Genomic DNA, 20888 nt, shown 5'->3' with positions numbered 1-20888 from the left:
CTCGGAAGTAAGAACTCATTATAAAAGGGAACAAAGTGAGAAAACTAACAAGAAAATTAAGAAAAGAGTATGAGCTCCACATAGCCAAAAAAGCCAAAACTGACCCCAAAGCTGTTTGGAAGTATATTAATTCTAAATCAACATAAAAGTCGGACATGGGAGATCTTTATTCGAACTCAAAAGACAAAAACTCGATTAAAGTATCAACAAAGATAGGAAAAGCTAAGGTTCAACCAACATTCTCCAACAGTGTGTAAAAGAAGATTCGGGGGAAACACTACAACTAAAACCTTAGAAAGTCACCGAGGAAATGGCAAGGTTTACTGTCGATAACGAACTGGTATTTAAACTGCTAACTAAGCTCAAACCAGAAAAATCACCAGGATTAGACGAGCTACATCCAATGTTTCCAAAAAATATTGTCGAGTCAATATCAGATCCTCTGACCACAAAATTCAACCAATCACTATCAACAGGAACACTACCGGAAGATTGGAAGAATGCACGAGTCTCTGCTGTAGGCAACTACAGACCAGTTTCATTAACATCAGTAGTATGTAAGGTACTGAAGTCAATCATGAAAGAACATATAACTAAATTCATAGGGATTCATGAGGTCAAATAACTACTTCTCGGATAAGCAATATGGTTTTATATCTGGGCGTTCAACGTGTTTACAGCTACTATAAGTAATGGATAAATGGACGGAAGCTATGGATAAAGGACACTTTATAGATTGCATTTATATGGATTATCAGAAAGCGTTCGATACGGTCCTTCACAGCAGATTAGTCAACAAATTACATTCTTATAATTTTTTCAAGTCAAATCATCTCTTGGATATCATCGTTTTTAATTGGTCGGCAGCAAAAAATATCTGTGGACGATGCAGATTCCGACTGGACCAATGTTACATCAGTAGTTCCACAAGGTTCAGTATGAGGACCTATGATGTTTGTTATTCATGTGAATGACCTCCCTGAAGCAGTAGACTCGGGAAATGTACTTATTGGCAGACGATACAAAAATATTTCGAATAATTAAAAGCAATCAAGGTAACCTACAAATGTACGTCTTCAGAAAGACCTTGACACTATGTTATAGTGGAGCGACACATGTCTGCTAAAAATGCACCCAGAAAAGTGTAAGGATATATATGAGGATAGGCAGAAGAAGTAGCAAGAATCATAATGAAGTCGAACAAGTGTACTATCTCAACGGTAAGTGCATGCACAAAAATATTTCGAATAATTAAAAGCAATCAAGGTAACCTACAAATGTACGTCTTCAGAAAGACCTTGACACTATGTTATAGTGGAGCGACACATGTCTGCTAAAAATGCACCCAGAAAAGTGTAAGGATATATATGAGGATAGGCAGAAGAAGTAGCAAGAATCATAATGAAGTCGAACAAGTGTACTATCTCAACGGTAAGTGCATGCAGAAAACCTTCCAGGAAAAAGACATAGGAGTGATTATAGACTCAGAAATAACAACAAAGCGTACAGAACATCAACATTTCAAGGTGTCCAAAGAAGAGCAACCAGGTGTCTCGCAGAAAGGAAAAATGGCCTACCAAGAAATATTGAAGAAGCTAAAGCTACCTACGCTGGCCTTCAGAGGAATCAGAGGCGATATGATTGAACTATAGTATAGTATAGTAGTTTTCCAGTACAGGAACACATTATGTTCCTCTAAACTGGACTCAAATTAATGATAAAAGTTAATTACATTACATTTCATTCTCCGGTTATGGCATGGTAGCCCTATAGGTGTGTTCTCCATTTGCCCACTTTTTAGAGAACAAAGAAAAGTGTTGGTATAGGAGAACAATGGAAAACCAATTATAGTCAGTTCCATAATAATTTTTACCTGTGCTTACCTGTGTTCGTTTACCTGAGCTACCTCTAGTTTATCAAAAGTGGGGAAATAGATAGAGAGATATCGATATATCTGTATACAATACAGTACTATATAATATTTTGTGCGTTTTGACAGACAAATATAAATGATATTTTATGTTACATCTTTATAAATTTCACCATTGGAATGGTGTATTAAAGAACAAAATTTCATCCAAGTTTTAGGAGAATTAAATGTCAGAATTTTTTTTTACAAACTGTTGCAATTTCAAGAATTAGTTAAAGACAGTGGCATGTGCACTTGTGTACAATGTAGCTATATAGCTACAGATCGATATAAAGGATATAAATGATCTATAGGATGATACATGTAACAATATACATGTACATGAAGATATATATACAAATGCATATACATGTACGTTTGTACTTGTATCTAATATATTAATTATATCATATACAATTGTATACCCTATATATCAAACTGTACAGATCTAGATGTCTCGAAATTCCAATTCTACAGTGACAAGAATTTGCATGATTTGTCATGTATATACATGTATAGTGCGCATCCCTCCTATCACATTATAAAAATCTATAATCCTATAGTTATAAATAATATCATGTTTACTTAAGAATTTATCAAGTCTGTTTTTAAAAGAGTTTATTGTTTGGAGCTGATACAATTTCCTCTGTAGGACTATTCCACCATTAGTTGTTCGGAAACCTGTTTCCTCTTTTGTTTGTCTTCAACTGTTGTGGGAAGATCATTTTGGTGTGACCTCGACTACCCTGTCTGTATCCTACATCTTTCCAAAGTTTTAAGCATTTACAAGACTCCTTGTCATAAATATTGTTTGTTATTTCAAAAAGTTCAAACATGTCTCCTCGAATCCTTCTGTATGTTAAAGTAGGTAGTATCAGCTTCTGTAGTCTTTCTTGATATGGTAGTTCTTTAATGCCTGGTAGACTTTTCGTGGCTCTTCCCTGTACAGATTCAATTTTATCGATATATTTTATTCTAGTTGGTGACCACACAGAGCTTGCATAATCAAGATGTGTTCTTACTAAGCTTTTATATAATGGAAGAAAAGTTTTGTGGCTTCTGAAGTGAAATGTTCTCCTTAAAAGTCCAAAAATCTGGTTTGTTTTGTTTACTTTTTCGCTTTTGTGATTATCAAAAGTTAATTCCGGATCAATGATTACTCCAATACCTTTTTCTGTGAGTTGTAAATCCTTTCCGAGTAAATGATAGGTTTCTTCTGTTCCATTTCTTTGTTTTGTTTTTCGACCAACTGACATATATTTACATTTCTCTGGGTGCATCTTCAATAGCCATTTGGCGCTCCAACTTCCCATGGTATTCAGATCATCTTGTAATATTGATTTGTCTTCAATATTTTCAATTATTCTAAAAATTTTCGTATCATCAGCAAAAAGATACGTATCAGATTTTACAATGTCTGGTAGATCGTTTACGAATATTACAAATAATAATGGTCCCAAGACTGACCCTTGTGAGATACCCGATGTAACCTCTTTCCATTCAGATTTTGTGGAGTTTATTGTTACTTGTTGTTTTCTCCCTTCTAAAAAACTTGATATCCAGTTGATGATTTGGTCCGAAATGTTATATGATCTTATTTTACTTATCAATCTTCTGTGTGGCACTGTATCAAAAGCTTTTACATGTCCATTATCCATAGCTGCCGTACATTTATCTAGCACCTCCAATAGTTGCAGTAAAGTAGGTCGACCGGATATAAATCCATATTGTCTCGAAGAAAACAGTTCATTTGAACGCATATATATATTGATGTACTCGCGAACAATAGTTTCCATAACCTTACATATAACGGATGTAAGGCTAACTGGCCTGTAGTTTCCTGCTACCTTTTTTTTAAGTATGGCGCATACTCGGGCAAGCTTCCATGCAGTCTTCATGGATGATGCCCTCACGCAGAGTTTCTCTGTGCAGTCTTCTTATATAAAATAACGAGTCACATTTATGATGAAGAATTCTTTAATGCCATATTACTTTGGAGAGACGTATCAGATCGCCATAGCGGTAGAGGACATAAGAAAAAAATATTCCTTAAAAGGTCAACAACTTGACTGAGAAAGAACTATTTCTCGACCAGAACTGTATCTATTTGGAATGAACTGTCAGAACATGTAGTATCGGCGATTAGTGTAAACTCGTATTAGAAGAAGTTAGATAATCATTGGAAAAATCATGAACTTTTTTTCAATTACGAAGCAACACATATATCATGGAAAACCATAATTTTGTTAAAGGTGTTAATGATTAATTTTTACCTATGTAATATGTATTTATACGAGTCTGGTATAGAGGACATAATATAGTCCTGAATCAGAATAAATCTTATCTTATATATGTACAGCACGTACTTGTATAGGTACCATAAATACATGTACATATGTAATTTGGTGACATCGGTAATGCTTGTGCTATTTTAGTCAGTAATCGATATACAAAATGCTTGTGCTATTTTAGTCAGTAATCGATATACAATATAGGAAATATTTATTCGATATACAATATAGGAAATATTTATTCACAGGATATTTTAAAAGTAAATATTGAGACTATTCATAGGCAGTTGCAACATTCAATAGATTATCTACGTATTTTTGAGTTATAATGCTATCGAAATACATGTAGATCTGCGTCCTTGGTATAACAATAATATTTTCAGTGTATTGATATTATTTATATTAACAACGATTAATTAAAACTAGGACAATATATATAATAGCATGACGAAATTGCCGGTGATGGTCGGAAGCCATGTGCGTAAGTAGGCTATTTAACAACAATATTCTGAGAAGCTACCTCCACCTCCTTACTTTTCCGCGAAACTCGCACTGTCCAAGCAATCGGAGCACCTCGTCTACAGCTGTGATTATGAAAACTCACAATGTGCTCCGACTGGCGTTCCAATTTGCAATATGCTCGCTCCTAACAACACCACCAGACGGCGCTGCTGTAATTCAATGGAGGAAGTTTGGGGTGCAGATTTCGAGCCGTCAGGCCCCTTATTCCCAACGAACTGAAACACCGACAAGGCCAGCAGGCAAGTGATCTGACTATTTTCCACGTGAGAATTTGAAACGCATGTATTCCAGGTGCGATTCTATATAATGTCATGGAATATCGAGTTAGCATTTGGCCTACAATTTACAGTTGTGTCTATCTGCGGTTTGTGTAACTTATGTCAGAATGTTTATTCCAGACTGTGTGAATAGTTTGTCCAGATTTCGGTGGTAAGGTGACATTGTGTGCATCTAAACATCTAAAAACAATCTGATTAAACACAGATCTTCAATAGGCACACGCTTCATGAAGCATTCGAAGTTCATTTTTGATGAACAGAATGGTCAGATGGTGTCACAGTACTCGTGTTCAGATGCTGTACCAAATGTCTCTATATAATTTTATGACTTAACAAACACAATCCAAGAACTATTTTAGGTGGAAGATGGGATAAAATGAAGTTTTTTCATGATGTAACTTGAGGAATTAAGGGCATATTTTTCATTATGGTTGTAAAACCTGCAGGTCAGTTCTACCTACCTGGTCTACCTGGCTTCGGTCTGTTAGTTAGACGATTTCGTCTCTTGACCACCTTGAATAGTTCGTAATCATTGATGCTTAGTTGCGCCTTTTCCTTAATGTTACTTTATCTTAATCCTTATATGTTATGGTTTAATGGCAGGATCCACTTTTCTATTTACACAAATCCCCGCATGTCTATTTACAGTTCCTTGGTCCTTATTTTATACCATATTTATAATGTTGTGAAATATTTGCAGTTGTGAAATATATTATTGGTGATATTTAGCGGACTGTCAAAATCAAGATTATGTAATATGAAACAGGCCAAGAGTTTTGTGTGGGCTGCCAGCTGGGCTCAAATCCATGACCCTGGACTTCATGGTCCACCACATGCGCTCTAGCGGCTAAAGGGAAATAGAGAACCTAGAAGACAACCATATTACTATGTATACCTGGATCGAAATGCGGGCCATGCAATTAATATGGAACATCTGTGTGCAAGACTCTATTTCTTACTTCCAGGTGACAGATTTAGATGACATGTTATTACATCTAAACCTCTACCTCTGGGTTTTGAGTTTGAATCCTGTTAAAGAGGGGCAACTGCCGGGTACGGACTGTATGTCATGGTCAATGGATTAATTTTTACCAGGTTCTTTGGCTTGCCTCCAGGCTTCACTTCATAAACATTAGGACAAGGCATGATCATTTGACCATTAAATCTTAAGCAAGCTTGCAGCTGTTTTGGAACTTCATACTTTGTATCAGTAGATCCAACTAGCAGTGTGTTATACCAAAACCAGGTCACTGCATGATCTATATTTTGACCTAAGTTTTCAGATTAAGGAAAAGTTTGTTGGCTCTATCTCCTATACTAGAAGCATATATATAGTAACTTCATATTCGGTGTATTGGTCCACCTGTTTCCTACCAAAAACCATGTCAATGTGACCTATATTTTGACCATTTAATATGTCAGTTTAATTACGGTAAACTTTGTAAGAGCTCCAGCTGTCTCCTATATACTATAATTAAAACACTAGAACCTAATAAATTAATTGCATAGGACCCAACTTGGCGTGATAGTTACAAGTCAAAAAAACTTACTGGCCGGCGACATATCCTGAAAAAATGGTGATTTTTCTCTATTTTTTTCAAAACGTATTTATATTTATATTTTTAGCCCATCATCAACAGATGGTGGGCTATTCAAATCGCTTTTTGTCCGTGGTCTGTGGTCCGTCCTTCCGTCTGTCCGTCCGTCCGTCCGTTAACAATTCTTGTTATCGCTATTTCTCACAAAGTACTGAAGGGATCTGTCTCAAATTTCATATGTAGGTTCCCCTAGGGCCCTTGTTGTGCATATTTCGTTTTGGGACCGATCGGTCAACAAAATGGCCGCCAGGCAGCCATCTTGGATTTTGATATTCAAAGTTTGTTATCGCTATTTCTCAGAAAGTACTGAAGGGATCTGTCTCAAATTTCATATGTAGGTTCCCCTAGGGCCCTAGTTGTGCATATTGCATTTTGGGACCAATCGATCAACAAGATGGCCGCCAGGCAGCCATCTTGGATTTTGATATTTTAAGTTTGTTATCGCTATTTCTCGGAAAGTATACTGAAGAGATCTGACTTAAATTTTATTTGTAGGTTCCCCTAGGACCCTAGTTGTGCATAAAGCATTTTGGGACCAATCGGTCAACAAGATGGCCGCCAGGCAGCCATCTTGGATTTTGATAGTTAAAGTTTGTTATCGCTAATTCTCACAAAGTACTGAAGGGATCTGTCTCAAATTTCATATGTAGGTTTCCCTAGGGACCTTATTGTGCATATTGCATTTTGAGACCGATTGGTGAACATGGCGGTGACGGTTAAAGTAAGTGAGCTACACAATGTTTTAATGTAGTTTCTACAAAGTACGGGTCATAACACCTCCAAAGGAAATTGTAGATGAACACAGTTATGGGTACTGTTTACCACCACAAGCGTAGATTTTGTGATTTTGGCTTGGTTTTTGAGGTATCCATTAGAGCCGAGACGACATTTCGACCGGACAGGGAAATGTCTACCTAGCATATTTTTCGTAAATTTCCCGATTCATCAAGCCATAACTTTGTCAATACTTGGCCAATTTGGTTCATCAAGCACTCAATGGGAAGGTAAATTATTTCTCTTTAAGGTAAGATATCCGTCAATGTTGTATAGAACCCATTTATTAGCTCACCTGGCCCGAAGGGCCGGTGAGCTTATGTCATGGCGCGGCGTCCGTCGTCCGTCCGTCCGTCCGTCCGTCCGTCCGTCCGTCCGTCCGTCCGTCCGTCCGTCCGTCCGTCGTCAACATTTCCTTTAAATCGCTACTAGTCATAGAGTTCTGCATGGATTGTAACCAAATTTGGCCACAAACATCCTTGGGGGAAGGGGAACAGAACTTGTATAAATTTTGGCTCTGACCCCCCGGGGGCAGGAGGGGCGGGGCCCAATAGGGGTTATAGAGGTAAATCCTTTAAATCGCTACTTGTCATAGAGCTCTGAATGGAATGTAACTAAATTTGGCCACAAACATCCTTTGGGGAAGGGGAACAGAACTTGTATAAATTTTGGCTCTGGTCCCCCGGGGCAGGAGGGGCGTGGCCCAATAGGGAAAATAAAGGTAAATTCTATAAAACGCTACTTGTCCTAGAGTTCTGCATGGATTGTAACCAAATTTGGCCACAAACATCCTTGAGGGAAGAGGAACAGAACTTGTATAAATTTTGGCTCTGACCCCCCGGGGGCAGGAGGGGCGGGGCCCAATAGGGGAAATAGAGGTAAATCCTATAAATCGCTACTTGTCCTAGAGTTCTACATGGATTGTAACCAAATTTGGCCACAAAATCCTTGGGGGAAGGGGGAAAGAACTGTATAAATTTTGGCTCTGACCCCTGGGGGCAGGAGGGGCGGGGCCCAATAGGGGAAATAGAGGTAAATCCTATAAATCGCTACTTGTCCTAGAGTTCTGCATGGATTGTAACCAAATTTGGCCACAAACATCCTTGGGGGAAGGGGAACAGAACTTGTATAAATTTTGGCTCTGACCCCCCGGGGGCAGGAGGGGCGGGGCCCAATAGGGGAAATAGAGGTAAATCCTATAAATCGCTACTTGTCCTAGAGTTCTGCATGGATTGTAACCAAATTTGGCCACAAACATCCTTGGGGGAAGGGGGAAAGAACTTGTAAATAAATTTTGGCTCTGACCCCCTGGGGGCAGGAGGGGGTGGGGCCCAATAGGGGAAATAGAGGTAAATTCTATATATTGCTACTTGTCCTAGAGTTCTGCATGGATTGTAACCAAATTTGGCCACAAACATCCTTGGGGGAAGGGAAACAGAACTTGTATAAATTTTGGCTCTGGCCCCCCGGGGGCTGGAGGGGTGGGGCCCAATAGGGGAAATAGAGGTAAATCCTTTAAATTGCTACTAGTCATAGAGTTCTGCATGGAATGTAACCAAATTTGGCCAGAAATATCCTTGGGAGAATAAGAACCTGAGTTTGTATAAATTTTGGCACTGGTCCCGGGGGGCAGGAGGGGCGGGGCCCAATAGGGGAATTATAAGTAAATCCTACAAATCGGTACTTGTCCTAGAGATCTGCATGGATTGTAACCAAATTTGGCAACAAACATCCTTGGGGGAAGGGGAACAGAACTTGTATAAATTTTGGCTCTGATCCCCCGGGTTCAGGAGGGGCGGGGCCCAATAGGGGAAATAGAGGTAAATCCTTTAAATCGCTTCTAGTCATAAAGTTCTGCACGTATTGTAACCAAATTTGTCCACAAACATCCTTGGGGGAAGAGAAACAGAACTTGTATGAATTTTGGCTCGGATCGCCCGGGGGCAGGAGGGGCAGGGCCCAATGGGGGAAATAGAGGTAAATCCTTTAAATCGCTACTAGTCATAGAGTTCTGCACGTATTGTAACCAAATTGGGCCACAAACACCCTGGGTGGAAGGGGAACAGAAATTGTATAAATGTTTGCTCTGGCCCCCCGGGGGCAGGACGGGTGGGGCCCAATAGGGGAAATAGAGGTAAATCCTATAAATCGCTACTAGTCCTAGAGTTTTGCTGCAAATTGGATTGTGACCAAATTTGGCCATAAACATCCTTGGGGGAAGGAGAACAGAACTTTGGCTCTGACCCCCTCGGGGCAGGAGGGGTGGGGCCCAATAGGGGACTTAGAGGTTAATATTAAAATTCCTTCAGAAAAGAAACAATGAACCTGTATTCAGAACATTACTTGGCATTACAAACCAGGTGAGCGATACAGGCCCTCTGGGCCTCTTGTTTGGACTTTTGTTTTTTGGATGCTGTTGTCTGTCGTCACAAGAATTCGAAGGAGACAATAAAATATATGAAGCAGGATTACCGTATTAAGCTTAGAATGAAGTCGATATAATATACCCCCCTCCCCCATCTGACTAATGTTGTACTTGTGAGGTAAGATTTACTGAAAGGAGTAGATATGATAGGACCAGTATTTGGCCTTAATTTTTCAGGCCGAAAAAAATTAACTCTGATCCCCATCAATTTCATATCAATAAATACTCTCATACTTGCTATTCATCAAAACATAATTTTTTATAACATGTACACGATGTGTCCCACCTATGACGTCATCAAATTGGTCCAGGCAATATACATTGTATCTGGATTCAAAATAACGTAGTGAAACTTCATGGTTGATGTATGTATTAACCATATGAGTCCATATAGGCGACGTACCATATCACATACCAGAACAGGTGTTATAGGACACTGATATTTGACTTCAATTTAGGAAAATACTTGTTGACTTTGAGCTTTCTTGATCCTCTTTACTATGTGGCACTGTTAAATGGGTCCCTCTAGCTAGGGGAGGAATTAAACATTAACATTATGTAACTTAGTTTTGGGACACTGAATATAAAAAAAACTGTGGTAATTAGTTCTTTGAAGTTGACCAGAGAGTCTTTGATGTAATTTTAATATTTAACTGAGATCCCCAGAGCCTTTTATTTCACAGGTAAGTTTTATTACAAGGTCCACCAAAATATTAAAAAAAAAATGAAAATTTGATAGGTAATTAAAGGTGAAGCTATGATCATATTAATGTACTTGTAAGTTTCTTCTCAGGGCTTATTGAGGTACATGCCTAATTGAAATTACATAACCTGACACATTGTTTAACTTCCCAAAAATATTTTACTGGAAATTGTCTTTCCCAATTTACTAGATTTTCCATATAAAATGAGGTAAAAAGGCTCCTTTCCAAATCAAACAGAAAAAATTTCCTGGACAGGACTTTGTATTACACATTATATTTTACATTCTAAAGCTTTGTCACAATATGAATTTAATATTGTGGGAATTGTTAGTTTTTAGGTCATCTGACCCGAAGGGTCAGGATGACCTATAGTCGTCATGTTTCCGTCCGTGTCGTCGTGCGCCGTCCGCCGTCCGCCGTCCGCCGTGCGCCGTGCGCCGTGCGCCGTGCGTTAACTTTTCACATTTTGAACTTCTTCTCAAGTTCTACCAGTGCGATTTAGCTGAAACTTACACGAAATGATCCTGACATGGTCCCGACAAAGTGTTGTTATTTTTCGGGTTGATCCGAAATCCAAGATGGCCGCCACAGCCGCCATCTTGAAAACACATTTTGAACTTCTTCTCAAGTTCTACCAGTGCGATTTAGCTGAAACTTACACGAAATGATCCTGACATGGTCCCGACATGTCCCGGGTTGATCCGAAATCCAAGATGGCCGCCACAGCCGCCATCTTGAAAACACATTTTGAACTTCTTCTCAAGTTCTACCGGTGCGATTTGGCTGAAACTTGCATGAAATGATCCTGACATGGTCCCGACCATGTGTTGTTATTTTTCGAGTCGATCAGAAATCCAAGATGGCCGCCACAGCCGCCATCTTGAAAACACATTTTGAACTTCTTCTCAAGTTCTACCGTTGCGATTTAGCTGAAACTTGCATGAAATGATCCTGACATGGTCCTGACAAAGTATTGTTACATCTTTGGTTGATCCCAAATCGAAGATGGCTACCATGACACTATATCTAATTAATTTCCTATATACGTTAAGGCCCTTGGGCCTCTTGTAAGAAATAAGATTTGTTGAAAGAAATTGAAAATGATCCTGACATGGTCCTGACAAAGTGACACCATATATAATTAATTTTACTATTGCCAAGGTAGTCAGATGACCGTTAAGGCCCTTTGGGCCTCTTGTTGTTATACACAATATTTAATTTTCAAAAGAATTTAGATAGTGATTATTCTACACATAATGACATTCACATGGTAACTTTGACTTGGACCTCAGTAATTAATTCTACTGTTATTATCTGTGTTAATCTACTGTTATTATCTGTGTTAATCTACTGTTATTATCTGTGTTAATCTACTGTTATTATCTGTGTTAATCTACTGTTATTATCTGTGTTAATCTACTGTTATTATCTGTGTTAATCTACTGTTATTATCTGTGTTAATCTACTGTTATTATCTGTGTTAATCTACTGTTATTATCTGTTTATCTACTGTTATTATCTGTGTTAATCTACTGTTATTATCTGTGTTAATCTACTGTTATTATCTTGTGTTAATCTACTGTTATTATCTGTGTTAATCTACTGTTATTATCTGTGTTAATCTACTGTTATTATCTGTGTTAATCTACTGTTATTATCTGTGTTAATCTACTGTTATTATCTGTGTTAATCTACTGTTATTATCTGTGTTAATCTACTGTTATTATCTGTGTTAATCTACTGTTATTATCTGTTATCTACTGTTATTATCTGTGTTTAATCTACATCTGTTTACTGTTATTATCTGTGTTAATCTACTGTTATTATCTGTGTTAATTAATCTACTGTTATTATCTGTGTTAATCTACTGTTATTATCTGTGTTAATCTACTGTTATTATCTGTGTTAATCTACTGTTATTATCTGTGTTAATCTACTGTTATTATCTGTGTTAATCTACTGTTATTATCTGTGTTAATCTACTGTTATTATCTGTGTTAATCTACTGTTATTATCTGTGTTAATCTACTGTTATTATCTGTGTTAATTAATCTACTGTTATTATCTGTGTTAATCTACTGTTATTATCTGTGTTAATCTACTGTTATTATCACATGGTAACTTTACTGTTATTATCTGTGTTAATCTACTGTTATTATCTGTGTTAATCTACTGTTATTATCTGTGTTAATCTACTGTTATTATCTGTGTTAATCTACTGTTATTATCTGTGTTAATCTACTGTTATTATCTGTGTTAATCTACTGTTATTATCTGTGTTAATCTACTGTTATTATCTGTGTTAATCTACTGTTATTATCTGTGTTAATCTACTGTTATTATCTGTGTTAATCTACTGTTATTATCTGTGTTAATCTACTGTTATTATCTGTGTTAATCTACTGTTATTATCTGTGTTAATCTTCTGTTATTATCTGTGTTAATCTACTGTTTATTATCTGTGTTAATCTACTGTTATTATCTGTGTTAATCTACTGTTATTATCTGTGTTAATCTACTGTTATTATCTGTGTTAATCTACTGTTATTATCTGTGTTAATCTACTGTTATTATCTGTGTTAATCTACTGTTATTATCTGTGTTAATCTACTGTTATTATCTGTGTTAATCTACTGTTATTTTCTGTGTTAATCTACTGTTATTATCTATGTTAATCTACTGTTATTATCAGTGTTAATCTACTGTTATTATCTGTGTTAATCTACTGTTATTTTCTGTGTTAATCTACTGTTATTATCTATGTTAATCTACTGTTATTATCAGTGTTAATCTACTGTTATTATCAGTGTTAATCTACTGTTATTATCTGTTATTATCAATTCAAACAGAAAAAAATTCCTGGACAGGACAGGACTTTGTATTACACATTATATTTTACATTCTAAAGCTTTGTCACAATATGAATTTAATATTGTGGGAATTGTTAGTTTTTGTAATACACAATATTTAATTTTCAAAAGAATTTAGATAGTGATTATTCTACACATAATGACATTCACATGGTAACTTTGACTTGGACCTCAGTAATTAATTCTACTGTTATTATCTGTGTTAATCTACTGTTATTATCTGTGTTAATCTACTGTTATTATCTGTGTTAATCTACTGTTATTATCTGTGTTAATCTACTGTTATTATCTGTGTTAATCTACTGTTATTATCAGTGTTAATCTACTGTTATTATCTGTGTTAATCTACTGTTATTATCTGTGTTAATCTACTGTTATTATCTGTGTTAATCTACTGTTATTATCTGTGTTAATCTATCTGTTATTATCTGTGTTAATCTACTGTTATTATCTGTGTTAATCTACTGTTATTATCTGTGTTAATCTACTGTTATTATCTGTGTTAATCTACTGTTATTATCTGTGTTAATCTACTGTTATTATCTGTGTTAATCTACTGTTATTATCTGTGTTAATCTACTGTTATTATCTGTGTTAATCTACTGTTATTATCTGTGTTAATCTACTGTTATTATCTGTGTTAATCTACTGTTATTATCGTGTTAATTACTGTTATATCTGTGTTACTACTGTTATTATCTGTGTTAATCTACTGTTATTATCTGTGTTAATCTACTGTTATTATCTGTGTTAATCTACTGTTATTATCTGTGTTAATCTACTGTTATTATCTGTGTTAATCTACTGTTATTATCTGTGTTAATCTACTGTTATTATCTGTGTTAATCTACTGTTATTATCTGTGTTAATCTACTGTTATTATCTGTGTTAATCTACTGTTATTATCTGTGTTAATCTACTGTTATTATCTGTGTTAATCTACTGTTATTATCTGTGTTAATCTACTGTTATTATCTGTGTTAATCTACTGTTATTATCTGTGTTAATCTACTGTTATTATCTGTGTTAATCTACTGTTATTATCTGTGTTAATCTACTGTTATTATCTGTGTTAATCTACTGTTATTATCTGTGTTAATCTACTGTTATTATCTGTGTGTTAATCTACTGTTATTATCTGTGTTAATCTACTGTTATTATCTGTGTTAATCTACTGTTATTATCTGTGTTAATCTACTGTTATTATCTGTGTTAATCTACTGTTATTATCTGTGTTAATCTGTTATTATCTGTGTTAATCTACTGTTATTATCTGTGTTAATCTACTGTTATTATCTATGTTAATCTACTGTTATTATCTGTGTTAATCTACTGTTATTATCTGTGTTAATCTACTGTTATTATCTGTGTTAATCTACTGTTATTATCTGTGTTAATCTACTGTTATTATCTGTGTTAATCTACTGTTATTATCTGTGTTAATCTACTGTTATTATCTGTGTTAATCTACTGTTATTATCTGTGTTAATCTACTGTTATTATCTGTGTTAATCTACTGTTATTATCAGTGTTAATCTACTGTTATTATCTGTGTTAATCTACTGTTATTATCTGTGTTAATCTACTGTTATTATCTGTGTTAATCTACTGTTATTATCTGTGTTAATCTACTGTTATTATCTGTGTTAATCTACTGTTATTATCTGTGTTAATCTACTGTTATTATCTGTGTTAATCTACTGTTATTATCTGTGTTAATCTACTGTTATTATCTGTGTTAATCTACTGTTATTATCTGTGTTAATTAATCTACTGTTATTATCTGTGTTAATCTACTGTTATTATCTGTGTTAATCTACTGTTATTATCTATGTGTTAATCTACTGTTATTATCTGTGTTAATCTACTGTTATTATCTGTGTTAATCTACTGTTATTATCGTGTTAATCTACTGTTATTATCTGTGTTAATCTACTGTTATTATCTGTTTATCTATCTACTGTTATTATCTGTGTTAATCTACTGTTATTATCTGTGTTAATCTACTGTTATTATCGTGTAATCTACTGTTATTATCTGTTTATTAGTTATTATCTGTGTTAATCTACTGTTATTATCTGTGTTAATCTACTGTTATTATCTGTTATTTATCTGTGTTAATCTACTGTTATTATCTGTGTTAATCTACTGTTATTATCTGTGTTAATCTACTGTTATTATCTGTGTTAATCTACTGTTATTATCTGTGTTAATCTTTATTTCTGTTATCTACTGTTATTATCTGTGTTAATCTACTGTTATTATCTGTGTTAATCTACTGTTATTATCTGTGTTAATCTACTGTTATTATCTGTGTTAATCTACTGTTATTATCTGTGTTAATCTACTGTTATTATCTGTGTTAATCTACTGTTATTATCTGTTTAATCTACTGTTATTATCTGTGTTAATCTACTGTTATTATCTGTGTTAATCTACTTATTATCTGTGTTATCTACTGTTATTATCTGTGTTAATCTACTGTTATTATCTGTGTTAATCTACTGTTATTATCTGTGTTAATCTACTGTTATTATCTGTGTTAATCTACTGTTATTATCTGTGTTAATCTACTGTTATTATCTGTGTTATCTACTGTTATTATCTGTGTTAATCTACTGTTATTATCTGTGTTAATCTACTGTTATTATCTGTGTTAATCTACTGTTATTATCTGTGTTAATCTACTGTTATTATCTGTGTTAATCTACTGTTATTATCTGTGTTAATCTACTGTTATTATCTGTGTTAATCTACTGTTATTATCTGTGTTAATCTACTGTTATTATCTGTGTTAATCTACTGTTATTATCTGTGTTAATTAATCTACTGTTATTATCTGTGTTAATCTACTGTTATTATCTGTGTTAATCTACACTGTTATTATCTGTGTTAATCTACTGTTATTATCTGTTTAATCTACTGTTATTATCTGTGTTAATCTACTGTTATTATCTGTGTTAATCTACTGTTATTATCTGTGTTAATCTACTGTTATTATCTGTGTTAATCTACTGTTATTATCTGTGTTAATCTACTGTTATTATCTGTGTTAATCTACTGTTATTATCTGTTAATCTACTGTTATTATCTGTGTTAATCTACTGTTATTATCTGTGTTAATCTACTGTTATTATCTGTGTTAATCTACTGTTATTATCTGTGTTAATCTACTGTTATTATCTGTGTTAATCTACTGTTATTATCTGTGTTAATCTACTGTTATTATCTGTGTTAATCTACTGTTATTATCTGTGTTAATCTACTGTTATTATCTACTGTTATTATCTGTGTTAATCTACTGTTATTATCTGTGTTCATCTACTGTTATTATCTGTGTTAATCTACTGTTATTATCTGTGTTGATCTACTGTTATTATCTGTGTTAATCTACTGAGAGGGTGAAGATGTTAACGAAATCTGGTGGCAATTATTTTTGTTCTATGACTGTGAGTTTTGCCGTTTTCTGATTGGTCTAGACCGCACGAACAGGTCTTGACAAAATGCAATGTCAACCGAAGAACACCTGTTCAGAGGTTGACATTGCAAATCTGGTAACCTGGCTATAAATAGACACAGGGAATTCCTTGTCTCTTTTACATTTTTGATGAGTCAAAATAGAGCATTGCCGATCATCGGGCAACAGTCAGATCCAACATGGCAGATAACAGTGAGGTAGGATTAGGAAAGATATTTTAACACATTTTAGATGTAGCTATATGTTCGAAAGTTATATTGTGAATAATTACAGCAGAAGTGCATGTACTAAAAGTACCTACTGAGGATTATTGACTGTTTGTAGGTTAATACGATGAATTGTTAAAGGGACATGAACCTTAAATAATTTGTTCTGTATGCTTAGATATGGTTTTCAGATGTTTATTGAATATTTTATTACAATGATTGGTTATCTAAAACGACAGGAAAACGTGTTGAATACCTACCTCAAAAATGATAAAAATAGGCCGACATATTCTATTTTTGGAACACAAAACGAAAGCTGGCCGAAAGCGAGGTTATAATGAACAAAAAACTTGCTGAAATGATAAGGAATATTAGTTTTCCACATTTTCAGATTATTTTCTAATTTATGATGGTTGACAAATGAAGTTTAAGCCATATTTGTTATAAAAACAATTTGTATTTAGCGTAAGAATGATAAGTCAAAAGTCAAACAAGACTTTTCATTCGACAGGGCACTGGGAAGGGAGGTTCCTGACTTATTGCACATATGTACATCACGCAAGTATAAAGTGGGGAGTTGTTCCCGTCTCATGCATTTCAGTGATCCATTTATATTTACCTACTTTCCCAATCGTGCACGTGACTGACTCTTGACGTACGGTTTTCTATCGGAATTCGTTTGTGTTCGCTTCACCCAAGTTTTTGACCGACCATTTTGTTTACATATGCAGTGCATTGTGGGAGGTCACTGAAGTTCAACACTACTATACTATCGTTAAAAAATTTGACCGGGCCGGTTCAAAATACAGAAAGATGGAATTTCCATTATAATTATTTTATTTGACACATTTGCACAATAACTGATATATATTATTTAGTAAGGTATCTGACACATCTTAAATTTGTATTTTACTCAAATTTACATGATTTATTAAGGTTCATGTCCCTTTAAACCCTTGAAAGGTGATATTTCCCTCGGCCTTCGGCCTCGGGGAATATCACCTTTCTCAGGTTTAACAATTCCTCGTATTAACCTACAAAAAGTCAATATTTGTATAACAGTAACCTCCTTAATCAACAGTTTTGTGATAACAGTGTGGTGCAACTTATGCTGATTTTGCGAAACAAAATAAGCTTAAATGGAATGTGTTACTACTTGATTAAACTGTCACTAAAAATTGAGGACAGTTTGAAAGAAAGAGAGTTTATCTAAACAAATACACAAACACAATAATATGGTTTCTAGAGAGACCATTCTGATGTGTAATGAGAATTTTCGGGAAATAATATCCAAAGTAATGATTTCAAACAATATGAAGATGCTGACATATTATCATTTGTTCCAATTCACACAAAGCTGTTTTTGTTAGCATATTACAAAAGCGTCTACATTTGCAGTGTTATGGATTGTTACGTCATATTTTTATTAGTGTCATGTCATAAATTTCAAACTACTGTTTCGCACACAAAGGAATGGCGTCATAATCGACACCTACCCGCAAGGGAGATAACTCTTCAATAGGCCTAGACGGAATATAGATTATTATGAACGCAAACGACAATGACAAGGGGATTTAAGGGCCAACGTCTGAGGTCACCAGAGATCATGTATCTTGTGCAATAGTCATTAAGAATGAACAAAATCAACAAATGTCAATGTCGTCTCACGAAATGCTTTGTGACATATTATAGAGTATGTCCATGAATACACAGAGGACCGTTATGTATTGTTGTGATTAATTGGTCTGTGCCATAGCAGCAATGCAGGAAGTAACTCACCGCTACATTGCATGTACGTCTTACATGAAAAAACTGAAACAACGAGCTTGATCATTGGTAGTTCATTTAAAAAGTAATATCACATCTCAGTGATCAATATTTGCAATATGGACGAAACTTTATACATAATCAACTCTAAATATTATTTTTTGACAATAGCGAAGTAGTGGTTTGATTTGATTTAAGTATTTTGATGTCGTGGAAGAACGATGGAACCATATTTTTAGGTCATCTGACCCGAAGGGTATAGCCGTCATGTTTTGTCCGTCGTCGTCCGCCGTGCGTTAACTTTTCACATTTTAACTTCTTCTCAAGTTCAACCAGTACGATTTGGCTAACACTTGCATGAAATGATCCTGACATGGTCCCGACAAAGTGTTGTTATTTTTCAGGTCGATCCAAAATCAAAGATGGCCACCACAGCCACCATCTTGAAAACACATTTTGAACTTCTTCTCAAGTTCTACCAGTGTGATTTGGCTGAAACTTGCATGAAATGATCCTGATATGGTCCTGACAAAGTGTTGTTATTTTTCGGGTCGATCCAAAATCCAAGATTGCCGCCACAACCGCCATCTTGAAAACACATTTTGAACTTCTCAAGTTCTACCAGTGCCATTTGGCTGAAACTTGCATGAAATGATACTGACATGGTCCCAACAAAGTGTTGTTATTTTTCGAGATGATCTGAAATCCAAGATTGCAAACCGCCATCTTGAAAACACATTTTGAACTTCTCAAGTTCTACCAGTGCCATTTGGCTGAAACTTGCATGAAATGATACTGACATGGTCCCAACAAAGTGTTGTTATTTTTCGAGATGATCTGAAATCCAAGATGGCCGCCATCTTGAAAACACATATTGAAATTCTTCTCAAGGTCTACCTGTGCGATTTGGCTTAAACTTGCATGAAATGATCCTGATATGGTCCCGACAAAGTGTTGTTATTTTTCGGGTCGATCTGAAATCCAAGATGGCCACCACAGCTGCCATCTTGAAAACACATTTTGAACTTCTTCTCAAGTTCTACCTGTGCGATTTGGCTGAAACTTGCATGAAATGATCCTGACATGGTCCCGACAAAGTGTTGTTACATCTCAGGTTGATCCCAAATCGAAGATGGCTAACATGACACTACATCTAACTAATTTCCTATATGATTATTGCGAAGGTAGTCAGATGACTGTTAGGGCCTTTGGGCTGATTGGTCTAGACCGCTCGGACAGGTCTTGACAAAATGCAATGTCAACCTGAGAACGATGAACACCTGTTCAGAGGTTGACATTGCAAATCAGGTAACCTGGCTATAAATAGACACAGGGAATTCCCTGTCTCTTCCACATTTTTGACGAATCAAAATAGAGCATTGCCGATCATCGGGCAATAGTCAGATCCAACATGGCAGACAACAGTGAGGTAGGATTAGGAAAAATGTTAGGCACATTTTAAATGTAGCTATATGCTCGAAAGTTATATTGTGAAGAAGTACAGCAGAAGTACTTAAAGTACCTTCTGAGGATACGTGGATAAAAATTTCTTGTCTTTTTGTTAAATTAGTCATTGCACTGTCCTTGCTTCAAAATAGTGTTCCAAGTAACAAAACTTACAAGTATCATAGTATCATTTCATATAACAAAACAATTATTGACTTTTTATAGGTTAATACGAGGAATTGTTAAACCTTTGAAAGGTGATATTTCCCTCGGCCTTCGGCCTCGGGGGAATATTACCTTTCTCAGGTTTAACAATTCCTCGTATTAACCTACAAAAAGTCAATATTTGTATAATGTACCCTGTAAAGGGTTCTTGACATTATTTGGTGACAGGATGTCTATGGCACCTCGTCCTCGTAAGGTTTGTGTTTAATTGTCACATGTTTAGCCCACTATCATCTGGATTGGTTTCTGAAATTATCCTAACATGGTCTTGACATAGTGTTGTTATTTTTGGGTCAATCCGAAATCCAATATGGCTGTCACAGCCGCCATCTTGAAAACACATTTTGAACTTCTTGTCAAGTTCTACCAGTGCGATTTGGCTGAAACTTGCCTGA

At 35.3% G+C, this 20888-nt stretch overlaps 1 protein-coding gene across 1 annotated transcript in view; it reads left to right on the top strand.

Annotated features, from left to right (window-relative positions):
• Positions 1-4831: 4831 nt before the first annotated feature.
• Positions 4832-20888, top strand: part of LOC138329275 (uncharacterized) — a 37251-nt gene continuing 21194 nt past the window's right edge. The window contains 1 exon segment of the mRNA XM_069276140.1: positions 4832-4961. The gene's annotated coding sequence lies outside the window, so the exon portion shown is untranslated.

The sequence above is a fragment of the Argopecten irradians genome, chromosome 8 (assembly GCF_041381155.1).
Source record: "Argopecten irradians isolate NY chromosome 8, Ai_NY, whole genome shotgun sequence".
In the NCBI taxonomy this organism is placed as follows: domain Eukaryota; kingdom Metazoa; phylum Mollusca; class Bivalvia; order Pectinida; family Pectinidae; genus Argopecten; species Argopecten irradians.
This window is presented reverse-complemented; position numbering and strand designations above follow the sequence as displayed.